The following is a 17,789-nucleotide window of genomic DNA, read 5'->3' as shown; positions in this document are numbered from 1 at the left end:
TTCTCTCCTTAGTAAAAATACTGCCAAGGGCTTTTTATTATTCAAAATAAATGGGATGGAGGTCTCCTTCATGTGTGTAAAGTGCATGCATTCTAGTGAACAAATGGGACCTGGTGAACGTGCACCCTCGAGAACCCAGAGGACCCGCTGTCCCAGCGAGGTTCGGAGTCCCCTGTTCTCCAGGAGGTCACTTCTGTCCTGGGCACCACCGATTGGTCCTTTACCACCATAGGTTAGATTTCTCTCTTCTGGGGTTTACATGAATAAATCACATGCGTCTAGCTTCTTTCATGCAGCAGGCTTTTAGATCCACCTGCAAAACAGTGTGTGTCAGTTTCTTGTTTGCGCGGACAGCGTTTAGTGACAGAACCCAGCCCAAGACTCCAATCTTGACGGGACATTCATGAATGCTTCAATTCCACAACTTAGCCAGGCAGTGGCGCTTGCCTGGAGCTCCTGGGGAGGCTGAGGCAGGAGGCTGGAAAGTTACAGGCCAGCCTCAGCAACTTAGATGGGCCCTTTCTCAAAAGTTAAAGATAAATAGAAGGATTTGCGGGTTTATTAAAACAGAAGGGAGGGTGGATGCAAGGTGGCGGTCTAGAGGGAGGCTGCGTTCCTTGTCGCTCCTTAATGCCAGATTCAAGCAGAGGATATCTGTTTCTCGGTGAGGCAGTTTTTGCTGCTTATCGATCCCCTGCTCTTTACCCCATTTGTCTGCTGTGATCACCTGCAATCTGCCAGCATATTGACGCCTTTTTTGAGAGCAGATTGCTCACTGTCAGGCGTTTGTCATCCACCATTTGCCTGCCTCTCGCCGGTCCATCGCCTGCCTTACCCCTATCCATCACCCATCGCTCGAAGTTCACCTCCTGATCGTCTGACAGCTGCCAGCAGATTGACCACAGACCACCAGTGGAGAACCAGCAGCCTGCTACTGCCTGGAAGTTCACCGTTACAGTACCTGCAGGTTTGATTACACGTGGCTGCCGCCATTTTGAGACAACAACCAGGCCCTGTAGGACCCCTCGCCAGACTGACGAGTCCCGTCTCCAGGATCCCTCAGCCCGACCGATTGCTCCCTGCCTCTGGGGCCCTCACATCAACTGACTGCTCCCTGCCGCCAGGACCCCAGACCAACTGACTGTGCCCTATCACCGGGAATCCAGACGAACTGATTGTGTAAGGCCCCCAAAAAGGAAACCCCAACTCTGTCCCATGGATCGACGGCAACCCCAATCAACCGCAGGAGGCATCACTTGATGCAAACCGCAAGAGGTGTTTATTCCAGCGCGCTGGGACCCAACTTGAGGAGTCGAGTCCCTAGCAGAAAATCTTGTAGGTTTATAAAGGCAGAGACCACACATCGGGAGGGGTCGCACATGAAAGGGAAAAGGGGAACAAAGCTGCCGGGAAATTTCAAAGGGGGTCTGGGTTTGCTGGTAACATACAACATGTTTCACAATGTTTTACAACAGGGCGTAGATTCTGGTGTCTTAACTGCCTGAATACTATCTTGCTGCAATTACTCTTTTACTCTCTGTTTGGGGCTGTTTCCTGGAACAGCTTTAAGGGCTTTGTTCCCATTACTGGGAGGGAGACCTTAGGGAGTTGAGATAAAACAGACAGCTTCAAAAATGTCCATTCTTTCAATTGCACCCAGCCTCCTGGATCCCAGAACCACACCAAACACACCCGACCTCGAGGACCACTGCCAGACCAACAGCATCCTGTCTCCAGGACCTCCAGCTGACCACGTCCACCCCTGAGCTGCAGCTCCCCATTTGCCAACACATTTGGAAGCCAGAGCAGCCATCTTGGATAATCCTGGAAGCCGTAGCTCAGATCTTCGGGTGGGGCAAATCCCATCCTGCGACGCCTGCTGGAGGCTTGACGCTCATTGTCAGGTACCTCTCATGCATCAGGCTACTGAACACTGGGAGGTTTCATTAGTATATGACTGTTATACAGTAGATTTTCTTTTTTCTCCTTTTTTTAAAAAAAATATTTAAGTTTTTATTTCTTTACGTTTCTTGCTTTCTTTTCCTTCTGTTTACCTGTTCCCTCAGAGTCGCTATCTCCCTTATTTACATGATGTTATTGTCCCCATAGGGGCTATTTGGTCTAGAATTGCATAGTGTCTGATTTGGGTACTGCTAATATTGATCTCCCCTTAAAGAAAGGGTTCTGGACACCTATAGGGCCACTATAAGCCTGTAGGGGGAAATCTGCAATACCCCAGATCTGCAGCGCTAGAGGGGAAGATACATGAACAACATGAAAAAACAAGGGAAGAAAATGATCCAAACAAATCTAGATTCTATAGTAATAGAATCCAATGACAGTATGTTAGAAGAAATGTCAGAAAAGGACTTCAGATTATACATGATTTAGATGATTCGTGAAGCAAAGGATGAGATAAGAGAGAAAATGCAGGCAATGAATGATAATACCAATTAGCTGAAAGAGCACCTGCAGGAAGCAAAAGATCATTTCAACAAAGAGATAGAGATTCTCAAAAAAACCAAACGGAAATCCTTGAAATGAAGGAGATAATAAACCAAATAAAAAACTCAATGGAAAGCATCACCAACAGACTAGACTACTTGAAAGACAGAACCTCAGACAATGAAGACAAAATATTTAATCTTGAAAATAAAGTTGCCCAAACAGAGAAGATGGTAAGAAATCAGGAACAGAATCTCCAAGAACTATGGGACACCATGAAAAGACTAAATTTAAGAATTATTGGGATGAGGAAGGCACAGAGATACAAACCAAAGGAATGAACAACCTGTTCAATGAAATAATATCAGAAAATTTCCCAAACCTGAAGAATGAAATGGAAAATCAAATACAAGAGGCTTACAGAACACCAAATGCACAGAATCACAACAGATCCACACCAAGGCACATTATAATGAAAATGCCTAACATTCAAAATAAAGATAGGATTTTGAAGGCCGCCAGAGAAAAGCATCAGATTACATATAGGGGGAGACCAATACGGATAGCAGCCAACTTCTCAACCCAGACTCTAAAAGCTAGAAGGGCCTGGACCAACATAATTCAAGCTCTGAAAGAACATGGTTGCCAACCAAGAATCCTATACCCAGCAAAACTAACCTTCAGATTTGAATATGAAATAAAATCCTTCCATGATAAACAAAACTTAAAAAAATTTACAAATAGAAAGCCTGCACTACAGAATGTTCTCAACAAAATATTCCATGAGGAGGAAATGAAAAACAACAATGTAGGTCAGCAAAGGGAGGAACTACCTTAGAGAAAAACCACTCAAAGGAGAAACCAACCCAACTTAAAAACCAAAAATAAGCCAAATGACTGAGAATACAAATCATATCTCAATAATAACCCTGAACGTTAATGGCCTAAACTCATCAATCAAAAGACATAGACTGGCAGAATGGATTAAAAAGAAAGACCCAACAATTTGCTGCCTGCAAGAGACTCATCTCATAGAAAAAGACATCCACAGACTAAAGGTGAAAGGATGGGAAAAAACCTACCATGCACACGGACTCAGTAAAAATGTGGGGTTTTCATTCTTATTTCAGGTAAAGTGGATATCAAGCCAAAGTTAGTCAGAAGGGATAAAGAAGGACAGACATTTCATACTGCTTAAGGGAACCATAAATCAGGAAGACATAACGATAGTAAATATTTATGCCCCAAACAATGGTGCATCCCTGTATATCAAACAAATCCTTCTCAATTTCAAGAATCACATAGACCACAACACAATAATTCTGGGAGACTTTAACACACCGCTGTCACCACTGGGTAGATCTTCCAAACAAAATCCAACCAAAGAAACCATAGATCTCAATAACACAATCAATAACCTAGACTTAATAGACATATATAGGACATTCCATCCATCAACGTGCGGATACACTTTCTTCTCAGCAGCACATGGAACCTTCTCGAAAATAGACCATGTGTTATGCCACAAAGCAGCCCTTAGGAAATGCAAACAAATAGAGATACTGCCTACTGCCTTGTGTTCTATCAGATCATAATGGACTGAGAGTAGAAATCAATGACAAAATAAAAAAAAGGAAATTACTCCAACACTTGGAGACTAAATAATATGCTATTGAATGAAACATGGATAACAAAAAACATCAGGGGGGAGATTAAAAAATTCTTAGAGGTCAATGAGAATGACGATACAACATATCAAAATCTCTGGGACACTATGAAAGCGGTACTAAGAGGAAAATTCATTGCATGGAGCACATTCCAGAAAAGAATGAAAAGTCAACAACTACATGACCTAACGATACAGCTCAAAGCCCTAGAAAAAGAAGAACAGAATAACAGCAAAAAGTAGTAGAAGACAGGAAATAATTAAAATCAGAGCTGAAATCAATGAAATTGAAACAAAAGAAACAATTCAAAAAATTGACAAAATAAATAGTTGGTTCTTTGAAAAAGTAAACAAAATAGACAAACCCTTAGCCACACTAACAAAGGGAAGGAGGGAGAAAACTCAAATTACTAAAATTCATGATGCAAAAGGAAATATCACAACAGACACCACTGAGATACAGAACATAATGAGAAGCTACTTTGAAAATCTGTATTCCAACAAAATAGAAAATACCAAAGACATCCACAAATTTCTAGAGACATATGCTTCTCCCAAACTGAACCAGGAGGACATACACGATTTAAACAGATCAATATCAAGCAATGAAATAGAAGAAGCCATTAAAAATCTACCATCCAAGAAAAGCCCAGGACCAGATGGATTCTCCGCCGAGTTCTACAAGACCTTCAAAGAAGAACTCATTCCAATACTTCTCAAAGTATTCCAGGAAATAGAAAAGGAGGGAACCCTACCAAACTCATTCTATGAAGCTAATATCATCCTCATACCCAAACCAGGAATAGACACATCGAGGAAAGAAAATTTCAGACCAATATCCTTGATGAATATATGCTAAGATCCTTAACAAAATATTAGCAAACCGTATCCAAAAACATATTAAGAAAATTGTGCACCACGATCAAGTGGGGTTCATTCCTGGAATGCAAGGATGGTTTAACATCTGTAAATCAATAAACGTAATCCATCATGTCAATAGACTTAAGGATAAGAATCATATGGTTATTTCAATTGACGCAGAAAAAGCATTTGACAAAATACAACACCCCTTCATGCTCAAAACACTAGAAAAAATAGGGATAGTAGGAACATACCTGAACACTGTAAAGGCTATTTATGCTAAGCCCACGGCCAACATCATTCTTAATGGAGAAAAACGGAAACCATTCCCTTTAAAAACGGGAACAAGACAGGGATGTCCTCTTTCACCACTTCTATTCAACATTGTCCTGGAAACTCTAGCCAGAGCATTAGGCAGACTAAAGAAATTAAAGGGATACGAATAGGAAAAGAGGAACTTAAGCTGTCACTATTTGCGGATGACATGATTCTATATTTAGAGGATCCAAAAACCTCCTCCAGAAAACTTCTAGACCTCATCAATGAATTCAGCAAAATAGCAGGCTATAAAATCAACACGCATAAATCTACAGCATTTTTATACGCAAGCAATGAAACAGTTGAAAGGGAAATGAGGAAAACAACTCCATTTGCAGTATTCTCAGAAGAAATAAAATACTTGGGAATCAATCTAACCAAAGAGGTAAAAGATCTCTACAATGAAAACTACAAAACACTGAAGAAAGAAATTAAGGAAGACCTTAGAAGATGGAAAGGTCTCCCATGTTCTTGGATAGGCAGAATTAATATTGTCAAAATGGTCATACTACCAAAAGTGCTATACAGATTCAATGCAATTCCAATTAAAATCCCAATGACGTACCTCACAGAAATAGAGCAAGCAATCATGAAATTCATCTGGAAGAATAAGAAACCCAGAATAGCTAAAGCAATCCTTAGCAGGAAGAATGAAATGGGGGTTTCGCAATGCCAGAACTTCAACTATACTACAAAGCAATAGTAACAAAAACGGCATGGTATTGGCACCAAAATAGACAGGTAGATCAATGGTACAGAATAGAGGACACGGACACAAACCCAAATAAATACAATTTTCTCATACTAGACAAAGGGGCCAAAAATATGCAATGGAGAAAAGATAGCCTCTTCAACAAATGGTGCTGGGAAAACTGGAAATCCATATGCAACAGAATGAAACTAAACCCCTATCTCTCACCCTGCACAAAACTCAACTCACAATGGATCAAGGACCTTGAAATCAGACCAGAGACCCTGCATCTTATAGAAGAAAAAGTAGGTCCACATCTTCACCTTGTTGGCTTAGGATCAGACTTCCTTAACAGGACTCCCATAGCACAAGAAATAAAAGCAAGAATCAATAACTGGGATAGATTCAAACTAAATAGCTTTCTCTCAGCAAAGGAAACTATCAGCAATGTGAAGAGAGAGCCTACAGAGTGGGAGAATATCTTTGCCACTCATACTTCAGATAGAGCACTAATTTCCAGAATATATAAAGAACTCAAAAAACTCTACACCAAGAATACAAATAACCCAATCAACAAATGGGCTAAGGAAATGAACAGACGCTTCACCGAAGAAGATGTACAAGCAATCAACAGATATATGAAAAAATGTTCAACATCTTTAGTAATAAGAGAAATGCAAATCAAAACTACACTAAGATTCCATCTCACCCCAATTAGAATGGTGATTATCAAGAACACAAGCAACAACAGGTGTTGGCGAGCATGTGGGGGAAAAGGTACACTCATACATAGCTGGTGGGACTGCAAATTAGTGCAGCCACTCTGGAAAGCAGTGTGGAGATTCCTTAGAAAACTTGGAATGGACCTACCATTTGACCCAGCTATCCCACTCCTTGGCCTATACCCAAAGGACTTAAAATCAGCATACTACAGAGATACAGTCACATCAATGTTCATAGCACCTCAATTCACAATGGCCAGACTATGGAACCAAACTAGATGCCCTTCAATTGATGAATGGATAAAGAAACTGTGGTATATATGTACAATGGAATATTACTCAGCTATAAAGAATAATAAAATTATGGCATTTGCAGGCAAATGGATGAGATTGGAGAATATCATGTTAAGTGAGATAAGCAATCTCAAAAATCCAAAAGAGGAATGATCTCACTGATAAGTGGATGATGACACGAAATGGGGGGTGGGAGTGGGACATGAATGGAGGAAGGAGGGACTGTATAGAGGGAAAAGAGAGGTGGGAGGGTTGGGGGGGGAGGAAAAAAATAATGGAATGAATCAAACGTCATTACTCTATGTAAATTTATGAATATGCAAATGGTATGCTGTTACTCCATGTACAAACAGAAACAACATGCATCCCATTTGTTTACAATAAAAATTTAAAAAATTAAAAATTAAAAAAAACAGAAGGGAGAACACTGGGCGGACAGGAGAGGCCGGACCCCTCCCGCCAGAGATCCTCCCGACAGGGAGAACTGAGACGACAGAAGAGGCGCCCCCTGGTGGTGGCGCGGCAGACAATGCCCCGCCCATCGCTGGGGGCGGGGCACCGCAGTGAGTGACAGGTCCCAGCACACTCAGGGAACCCGGCACAGGTTCTCACTGATGCTGGGTGGGTGAGAGGTTTCTAAGAGATCATTTAAATTCAGACTTAACTGCATGTATGCGTGGTAGATCTTCATGGGCAACGAGGCGATGTGTGGAAAGTGTGCAACCGGAGTAATTGCACTAAGTAATCGACATGTCCACCACCTCAGCTCTTCTTCAGTAGGGAGAACATTTAAAATCTTCCATTTCGTACCTTTGAAATAACGCGTTGTTATTAAATATGGTCAATAAGGACCAATAGTGGCCACGCTGTGATGGGCGTCTGGTCGGAGCTTGAGCCCGTGGGCCCACCCGGGATGGCCTTTTCGGAACAGGGCGCAGGTCTGGAACTGGCTGGACGCTGCCTCCTCCTCATCAGCCGCCGCATGAAAGCAACCCCTCTGGTAAAAGTGCGAGGTCGGCCACCCAGCCTTCGGGGGAGCAGCGCCGGCTTCCTGCATGTCCCACCGACGATGCTCTTCGCCCAGGAGATTCTGGACCCTGCAGGAGTCCGCGTACATACATACATACACACACAGGGGCTAAGTGGCCCAGGCTGACCTCAAACCTGCAGTCCTCCTGCCTCAGCCTCCTGAGTAGCTGGGATACAGGTAAGAACCATGTGCCATGCTTTGGTTCTTTTTTTTTTTTTTTAATTTATAAAGACCAGAGGGGTTTATTTCTTGCAGTTCAGAGTCTGGAAAGTCCTGGGTGAGGGACCAGAGTCTGGTGAGGGCCTTTCGCTGCAGGTCCTATGACCCTGTAATGCTCAGTCCTCTGCCACCTGACGGAGGTGAGGGATTGAGGCAGGAAGAGAGAAAAAACAACAAGCTGGCTTGCTGGAAGTGGTTGGCTCTTGCCTCCCAAGGACCATCTCACCCCTTGTCGCAGGGGAGGATCTTTCCAGGCTTTGCAAGGGAAGGCATGTGGGTGTGGATGGCAGGCCCGCGGCTGTCTGGTGTTTCCAGCAACGGCGCTGTCCACAGCGGCCTCTGAGCACCGCCTCTCCTTCTCCAGGCGGTAGGAGCTGCGCTCAGGGACCTGAAGAAGATGTGAACGACTGCTGAGTCCGTGCTGACCAAAGCAGCCGAGCTGCGTGTTGTGGTCAGCACTTCAGGCCAGCATCCTCACTGTGAAGAACACACCTTACTTGGTCAAGTGACACAGTCCTCGCTCTGGCAGGGTTTCAGCAAGGGGCCTGCTGATTCAGGGGCCAGGACGCTCCCTCAACAAGGGGAAGTAAGTGTGTCTGTGTTGGTTTCTGGGGTGGGCTGAAGTCTGAGTTTTCATTCGACAGGGGCATGTATTTCGTTTTGTTTTGTTTTTTGGCACTAGGGATTGAATTTAGGGGAGCTTAAATCCTGAGCTATATCCCCAGCCCTTTCTATTTTTTATTTAGAGAAAGGGCCTTGCTAAGTCGCTAAGACCCTGTTTAAGTTGCTGAGACTGGCCTTGTTCTTCAGATCCTCCTGCCTCAGCCTCCAAGCCACTTGCACTACAGGCCTGAGCCATGGCGTCCGCATGGGGGGCGTGGTTTTAAAAGACTTCCTTGGTCCTTGTGCGGCTGGTTTATCCCGGGAACTGGAACTTGGTGCTGCCCTCCTGCACCGGCATCTGGACCCGGGGCCGGTGGGGCGGCTGCAGGTGCTGAGGGAGCCCGGGTGCGTGGAAGGAGCACCCCGAGCCCTGAGCTTGCAGGGGGTGGAGGCCCAGGAGGCTGTTCGCCCTCTGTTCTTGTGTGGTGACCCCCCCGGTCCCTTCTGTTGCCCGCAGGAGTCGAGATCGGCCCGTGTTCCACGGAGGAGAAGAAGGCGCGCTGGGAAGGCCAGAGCGGAACCTGTCCCAGAACAAAGCGCGGGAAGGTTCAGGACCCGCCCCGCGCTCCCGGGAGGGCGAGAGTTTGGCGCCCCCCAAAGGCAGGCAGGGGAGGCCGCGCGGACGACCGCGTGGCCGGATGATGGATGGCGGGACCGACCCGCGGCCCCACTGAGCAGCAGGACCGCCCTGCACCGTGGCGCTGTGGGAACGGCCGCGCGGCTGCCCCCGCCCTCCGCCGCCCGCCTCTCCATCTCAGGCCCCTCCTCCAGCTTGTTCCTGGAGACCCCAAGGCGGAGGCGCCTGGCCTCGTGCCCGAGGTCGCTGCGGGGAGCGGGGCCAGGGAAGCACACGCGCCTGCTGGGCGATGGGTCCAGAGCGGCGCTTCGGCCTTGTCCCCTGTGGTCGCCGACGGCCTCACTTCCGGGGCGGCCTCCCTCGGGACGGAGGCTTCTGTGCATTGCTCACTAACTGGTAGGCAGTTAATTTGCCAAGAGGCTTCGCGGCATCCAGCTCGCAAGGGGCTGCAGGCAGGAGCTAGGCGAAGCTCGCGGGCGGGCCTCCACGGCCGGCCTCCCAGTACCGTGGGAGATGGTGGGTGCGTCACAGAGACCGGGCTGAAGCGCAGGGCGAAGGCGGGGAGGAACTCAGGCGTCCTGCGAGTGACTCGCCCGACCCTGCTGTCCCACGGCCCGGGCGGTGCGGGGCTGCTCCCGCTTCTGAGTCCCCCGTCTGGGTTGTCACCCGTGCTTTTCACCAGTTATCAGCCTGCTCCCCGGGTTCCGTGGTTTGTTAGAAAGGCTCGCAGCAAGGGTCCTCGGGGTCCCAGGGGAAGGGGGACTCGGGACCAGCGGGGTTCCTGGAGTCCGAAGGGGAAAGAATTTTGGCAGCTTCTGGCCAGTGCACAGAGAGGGCCACCGAGGGAGCGAGTGCTCAGGGAGGGTGCACAGACGTCCTCAGGGCGCCGCTGGGGCAAAGCAAGGACCTGGCATGGGGAGACAGACCCGGGGTACGGGTCAGCATTTAGAGGGCAGTGCGCGGGCTGCAGGCGGAGGCTGGGGCGCAGGATTCCCGCCACTGTTGCCTGTGCTTGCACACATCCCACGTTTCACCAGGGCGCGGCCGAGGGCGCGGATCCAGCGGCGCGGATCGAGGGCGGGCGTGCTGCTCAAGACCGAGGTTCTGTGGGCGTTTCCTGTAAGACCCTGTGGAGGCCTGGGGTTGAGGCTCAGTGGTGGGGCCTTGCCTGGTGTGTGAGCCACTGGGTTCCATCCTCAGCACCACATAAAAATTAATAAAGGTTTTGTGTCCACTTAATTAAAAAAGGGGGGGCTCACTGGATCTCTCCGTCCCTGCACACCTGTCTCCCCAGGAGTCAGCAAAGCAGTGTCTACTAGATTGCTGGTTTCTCGTGGAGGGTACTGCTGGGAATATCAGGGTAGGGAGGACTGGGCACGCACCCTCCCAGCACCTCGTGGTCACCCACCTGGAAGCCCTCTGCCCGTCTGCCCTTTGGTTTCACAGGCTTCATCTCTAGGCCCGATCAATTAAATCATTACGCAGCGTGATGTTCACCTTGAGCCCTTCCTCTTCCTCAGAGCAGAAGAGGCTGAACACGCCACCGCTACTTAGGCCCGATCGCATGGGTTTCCCGGCACGCAGGGGACACCAGTCATCCTTTAACGTCCGGTGGATGGCTGTCGCTTTAGGAGCTCCAAGGTCTCGGTGAGCAAACTGAGACCGAGGTTGTCCTGCAGGAGCCCGGGAGGGGCACCTGCACTCAGGACGGGGCGTCCTTGGCACACCTGCCTGGGAAGTTTCCGGATAAATTCCTTTGTGGTTTTATTTGTCGCAGTGCCGGTGGAACCCAGCGGTGCTGCACCACTGAGCCACACACCAGCCTCAGCCTCCGGAGTCTGGGTTGCAGGCTGCACCCCGCACCAGGGAAGAGATCTCGCGCCCGCCGGTCACAGACACCTGAGGGCCCTCCTGGAAAGCGTAGTGCTCAGAGCAGCGTGCGGCCGCCTGGGGAGGGAGAAGCACCGCTGTGGGGTGCCCACTGTCGGGCAGGACGTGGCGGGCGGTGCCCGAGAAGGGCCCCTTCGCCGCAGCCTGACCCGAACCCACAACACTCCATCATCACGCGAAGAAGGAGACTGTCATCCGGACTGCGATCCCGGGGACGGGGTCGCGCCAGGACCCTCCCTGACGATCCCTAGCCAGGGCCTCGCCGCAACGCCCCTGCAGTCCTCGCTCCCTGACTCCCCGGCCGCAAGCGGGAGGCCCGGGTCCTCCCCGGGCCCCGCGCAGGTCCGTCCCGAGCTGCCGTGCGGTTCTTCCCGCACATGCGTCAGGGCGGCCAGGGGCCAGCGGAGCAGCCAGACATCCACCCTGCCCCGCGCCCCAGGCTCCCCAGCCCCGCTCACCGCCCCGCCTGACTGCAGGCGAGCGCGGGGCCGAGGGCCTTCGAGGGCTGCTTGTGTCTGAGGGCTCCCTGTGTTTCCTGCATTCCCACGACTTCTCTCCAGGCGGCCTTTCCTTTTCTGTAGCCTCCAATTTCCTATCTCAAGACCAAAAGTCTGTTATGATTTCAACTTTATGTTAACAGGAACATACATGAGGCACTATGTGGTTGTTTGCCTCTCAATGTTTTAAAGTGTGTTTATTTTTATTTTTTATTTTTGTTTTTATTTCTTTTTAGGGGATTGTTTTTATTTTTTAAATTTTTTAAATCTATTAACTTTTGTTTATAGTTCTTTGCACCAGAATTCATCGTGAAAAAAATGTTTTAAGCTCTGTGCCTTTATTTGTTTCAAAATTACAAGAATATTACAGCAAATCTAAAAGTTACTTTTTTCTCTCCCTGAAGGGGGGGGTGGTGGGACCCAGGGACCTTCTTATTTCTTATTTATTTATTTTGTTTTGCTTTTCCCAAGGACCTTTTATCTATTTATTTTAGTTCACTGCAAAGGAAGCAAAATGAAAAGGAGGAAACCTACCAGCGCCAGGGAGAGGCAGTCCTAAACGTCTCAGTTCAGGTCTCTGATCTGCAGGCCCTGCTTGCTTTGGGTCTGAGCACACCTTGAGGTCTGGGGACAGGGCCAGAGCTGTCTCCTGAGTCAGAAGGATGCAAGAGCACATCCCAGAGGTGGACACTCAGTCAAGAAGATCGAATGTCACCCCAGGCCTGGGAGGGAGCAGGCACGGGGGCTTCCGGGGTGGGCAGCACTGGAGGCCCTGCTAGGCTCCTGCTCCTTCCCAGGGAGCTGTCAGAATGGCCCACTCCTTTGACTTCACCTTTAGGAAAGATCAACCTGGTCCTCTGCTCCCACGAAAGTCCCTTCCCCAAAGGGACCACCCCCTCCCAATCTCAGTGGGAACAACCACTCCAGGACACAGCCCCGCAGGGAGCAGCTGCTGCAAGGACTCTAGGAGGCCAGCGGCTCTGGAGACCTCAGGCCAAGCCAAGTGCGGACCTGACACGTCTCAGACTACACCGAAAGCTGAGGGTCAGTGGCGCTGCCCAGCAGAATGGAATCTGATGTTCCATTTAGATCCTCCACTCAGCCAAACGTAAATCAAACACAAGAGTAAAAACAAGATTCAGATACAAAACATGCTGAAGCCTGGCTGGGGCTGTGGCTCTGTGGTAGAGCACATGCCTGGCATGTGTGAGGCACTGGGTTCAACTCTCAGCACCACATATAAATAAATAAAATAAAGGTCCATTGACAACTAAAAAAAAATTTTTTTAAATGCTAAAACAGTAATTTCCATATACTTTGTCTTAGGACATTTAAAAAGGTATCACTAAAGGAAATATGGATGTAGGACAAAAAGAGGAAGCGGCAGGATCCAAGGTCAGATGCTGAGACAGGGAAAAACCACCAAGGGAGATCTGGGGTGCAGCTGTGCTGAGGCTCAGTGACCCGAATCCAGGACAGAGGCTCCCGGAGACGTCTTAATGGGTTCTGATACGCTCAGCCATTGGAAAAGTAAGATGGACAGAGAGCAACTGTTTCATTAATTTATTTAATTTAGTTATATGTGTACCAGGGATTGAACCCAAGGGCACTTAACCACTGAGCCACATGCCCTGCCTTTTTGTTTTTTATCTTGAAAGGACCTCACTAAGTTGCTGAGGCTGGCCTTGCACTTGCAAACTCCTGCCTTGGCCTCCCCAGCTGTTGCAGGTGTACACCACCATGCCTGGCAGATGAGTATTTTAAATTAATAAAACACTGAGCACATGGAGGCTGTTGCTGATTCCGGGTGGAGGGTGGAGTCCCACCAGTGCCAACCCCAACACACTGCTGGATGCCGTGTGCTGTTGCAGAAGGCAGACTGTTGATGCATTTAAACATGATTGTGATGACCATATAAAGTTAGTAGGCATTGACTAAAACTGACGAATCAGCAAATAGCCATATGATTTAATTCATCTGCTATAAGAAGGCCACTACCAGAAGAAGCAGAAGGATTGAAAGCGCTTGGCTCTGGAAATAGGGCTCGGTGTGCTGTACAGACCCTGGCTCGGTTCAGGTGACCACAGGCCCACAGCCCACAGCCAAGAGAACCACCTCATTCCCTTGCACCAGGCTCTGCATCCCTGACAGCTGAAAGCATAGAATGCAAGGAAAAACAAGCTAAGAATCATTCGGCAAAAGGAAAGAGACCAGGATTTCATGATTTGGGAAATTCTCAGCCTGTCTACATACAAAAGGTACTAAAACTAGGAGACTGTCAGGGAAGCACGCTTTAGAGAGGAGGCCCAGGGTGGTGTTGGACCTTTTGCTATTGCCTTGAAAGGGCCAAAAAAAAAAAGCCAGAGCAGGCACTGTGGCACACGCCTATAATCCTAGCAGCTGGGAGGCAGAGGCAAGAGGATCACAGGTTCAAAGCCAGCCTCAGCAACTTAGAGAGACCCTGTCTCAAAATAAAAAGGACTTGGGTCAGTGGGTCCTCGGTTCAGCACTCTCGGGTTCAATCTCCAGTACCAAGAAGGGTCAGAGCATCATACACAGTGCTCTTGAAGAGATCAGGAATGTGACTCATGGATTCCCTCAGGTATCTCAGCAGAAGCCAGGAACAGAAATGGGATCACCCTGGAAATCTCTGTGGAGGAGCTTCTTGTCCTGACTTACACAGGAAACCCACAGGGCTCCTGAGGATGTTCTGTCAGCAAAAGAACCTCCGCACGGACTAAGAGAAAGGGTGTCGGGCCCCCGGGTGGGACAGGAGCTGGCAGGGCAGGTGACCAGGGCGCAGTGAACAGCAGGCAGCAGACTCCCTACCCTGAGCTCCTCCCCACAGAGCCAGCACCAGAGGCAGTGTTGGCACGGATGGAACTGTTACAGGGAAAACCCAATAAACCCTCTAGCTTCACTCAGTCACCTCAGAAGTCACTGATCTTGGAGGTCACACAGCCAGGCACACATTAGTGGTCTCCCGCGGGCTCTGCTGCAGATCGCACCTCTGACACGTGGGTTATGATGGCAGCCGTTGCCCGAGTTACTTTTCAGGGAAGCTGCTCTTGCTGAGAACACTCCTGACTTGGGCCTGCAGGTGTCTGATGGGCCCTGAGGGCCTCCATCTTCACGTTACCTCTGTCCCCTGGGCTGCCTCAACTTGTGGGTGAACCTCTGCTAGGTTCTACGGGTGGACGTGCTGCTGCCCTCTGGAGCTGTGTTCTCTTCCATCCACCTGCCTTTTCACCAGCTGCAGCGGCCGAGCATCCACGGTCCTTCAGCTGTACTGCAAGTCCCAGGCGGAGCCACAGTCAGAGGTTTGCATGGGGTGGTGGCGCCAGCTACAGAGTAACAGCAGGTCCCAGGACAAGCTGAGCACACCTCCTGATGGTCCAGGTCTTGCATAAGAGGCATCTTTGGAACCACTTTTGGAACATGCACCTGGCCAGTGCAAATGCCCTGGCTCTGCCGCACTCAAATCAAGGTCAAAGCTCCCACTTCCTTGTTGGCAGAGTAGCCTGTGTCCTGACCAGTGCTTCTCCCTTCAGCTGGACCCCAAGCAAAGCCTGGCCTGTTTTGCCAGGAGTGCTCCGACTCCATTCTGCTTCCAGGTCCCGAATCAAGAGTCCCCATCTCCAGTGTCAAGAGGAAATCAGAGAAAGCTTTCAAATTCTCTCCAAACCCCCTGGGCAGGACTCGAGCTGAGCAGGATGGACAGTGGTACAGGCCAGGGTCCCAGGCCCTGAAACCTAGGGAGGTTTCCAGCTGTGATTCAAAACTGCCTGGGACAGTGACTCCTTCCCTTCGCCCTCTTACTTTAAACGGGAATGTCTGCCTGTTGCCTGGGCTGGTCTCAGCGCTGCAGCAGGAGCAACAGGCTCTGGTGTCTCTGTGAATTCGCTGGGGCTCACCACGGCATGAGTGCCCCAGGGTGAGAAAAGGAAGTGTGTCTGGATGGCTGTGCTCGGCCGTCCCTTGGTGATGCTGTACTGGTACCTAGCTTAGGTCATTTATGATGTGACATGGGACTTCTGAGCTGCTGGTATGCAGACGAGATTTTGGACTTTAACTGATGCTGCCATGGGCTAAGACTTTGGGGGACCTTTGTGAGAAACATGCTCACCTGTTCAAGCCCACAGAACGGACTAAGAGACAGACACAGGAGCAGCCAAAAGCAAGCCTTTAATGACAGTGGGTCTTGCAAGATCAGGTCTTACAAGATCAGATGTGCCTAGTGGTCAGGGACCCCAAAGAAATCCATGCCACAATCCCTGGAAGTTGTTAATCTGTTACCTTAAAGGGTAAAAGGAACTGTGTGACTACGATTAAGAATCTTGAGATTATGTTCATTTCCCTAACTGGATCCAGTGTGATCACAAGGGTCAGAGTCGTGACAATGAGCAGGGAGCTCTGCTAGACTGGGAGATGGAGGAAGGGGAATGCATGGCCTCTGAAGATGGGCAATGGCAAGGGGCGATCCTCTTCTAAAACCTCGAGAGGCCTGGCCTGTTGACACCTGACTTCATCTCAGTGAAACCCATTTCGGACTCCACGCCTCCAGAATTATAATACACTTAAATTGTTTTATGCCCACAGGTTTGTAGCATTTGTTGCAACAGGAAACTAATACAAGGTCACAGTGAGTTTGGATGCATATGGATGCTGAGGTTGAAAACAGAAAAGTAGAGAAGAGGTAGATCAGGTGGCAGAACAGGAGAGGCAGGCGAGAGGAGCGTGGTCGGCACAGCAGTCCGGAGAAGGGCCACGCAGTCTGGTGAGGTCAGGCCACAGGTGGCCAGGCTGCTGTGTTGAGGCCCAGGGAGGGGGTGCAGATCCTAACTGGTTAGGGAGGAACTTTTGCAACAGGTTGCCTAAGAAGGTTTCCCACCTAGACCGGAGGGGCCCAGCCCCAGGAACAGCCGGGCTCCACGCGTCTTCCCACTCGCCCTCTCCAGAGCCCATCTCAGCTGGGCCGCGAGTGCGCCAGGCTGTGAGCCCCGCCTCACGGTTACTGAACCACTGTCTGAGGGGGCATCTGCAGGACCCCCTTCACTCCTGGACTGGCTTCAGGCCTCCCCTAGGAGAGTGCCCATGGCTTCCATGCTGGAGGACACCAGGAGTTTGTTGAGAGGCACGTTCTCAGGCCAGGCCAGGACCTGTGGAGGCGGCCTGTCGACCAGTTTAGCGTGACCGTTTCTCGAGACCTGTGATGGTCACACTTTGAGCACGCACTGGAATCCCCAGAGAACTTGGTAAAACAGACCCAGTCTCCTTTTTAGGTGATTTGAAATCTGTTTCCAGCAAGCTCCCAGGTGGTGGTGCTGAGGGAGGGGACCCCACGCTGAGGACCACTGCCTTGAAGGTGCTGCCCGAGCGCGGCTCTGGGTCCCTCCTGGGTTTGGGGGCGTGCCCCCACTGCTGCAGTTCTGGCTCTTTGATTACAGAAACCTCGTCGTTGCTACAGAACCACTATTCATTCTTCCTTGGGTTTAGCTTGCTTATCTTTGTCATTAAGAAAATGTAAACGCCAGACATTTCTTATCAGGATTTGGGAGCGATTGTGTAGAAGACGCCTTCTGTCCCTCTGGGCTCTCTGGAACCCTGGTAGGCTGGGTGCGACTGTCCCCACTCGTCTTCAGGAGGGACGCCACATCTCTGAGGCCCTCACCTCCTGACCAGGTAGGAAATTTCCTGGCATATCACTCTGCAGGGTGGAGGAAGCACCATCTCCACCTCTGTGTGAAGCTGGCCCTATGCCTGGCACCACACCCTGGTGAGTGCCTGACTTCACCACCAAATACGCCACGTCCCTTAGGAGGGCACTGTTACTCCTGCAGCCCTGGCATGGGCCGCTGCACAAGGGACACCCTGTCATGGTGCCTGAATGGTCCAGGAAAGGATGAGTTAGACAGG

Source organism: Sciurus vulgaris (assembly GCF_902686455.1).
Source record: "Sciurus vulgaris genome assembly, chromosome: 18".
NCBI lineage: Eukaryota > Metazoa > Chordata > Mammalia > Rodentia > Sciuridae > Sciurus > Sciurus vulgaris.
This window is presented reverse-complemented; position numbering follows the sequence as displayed.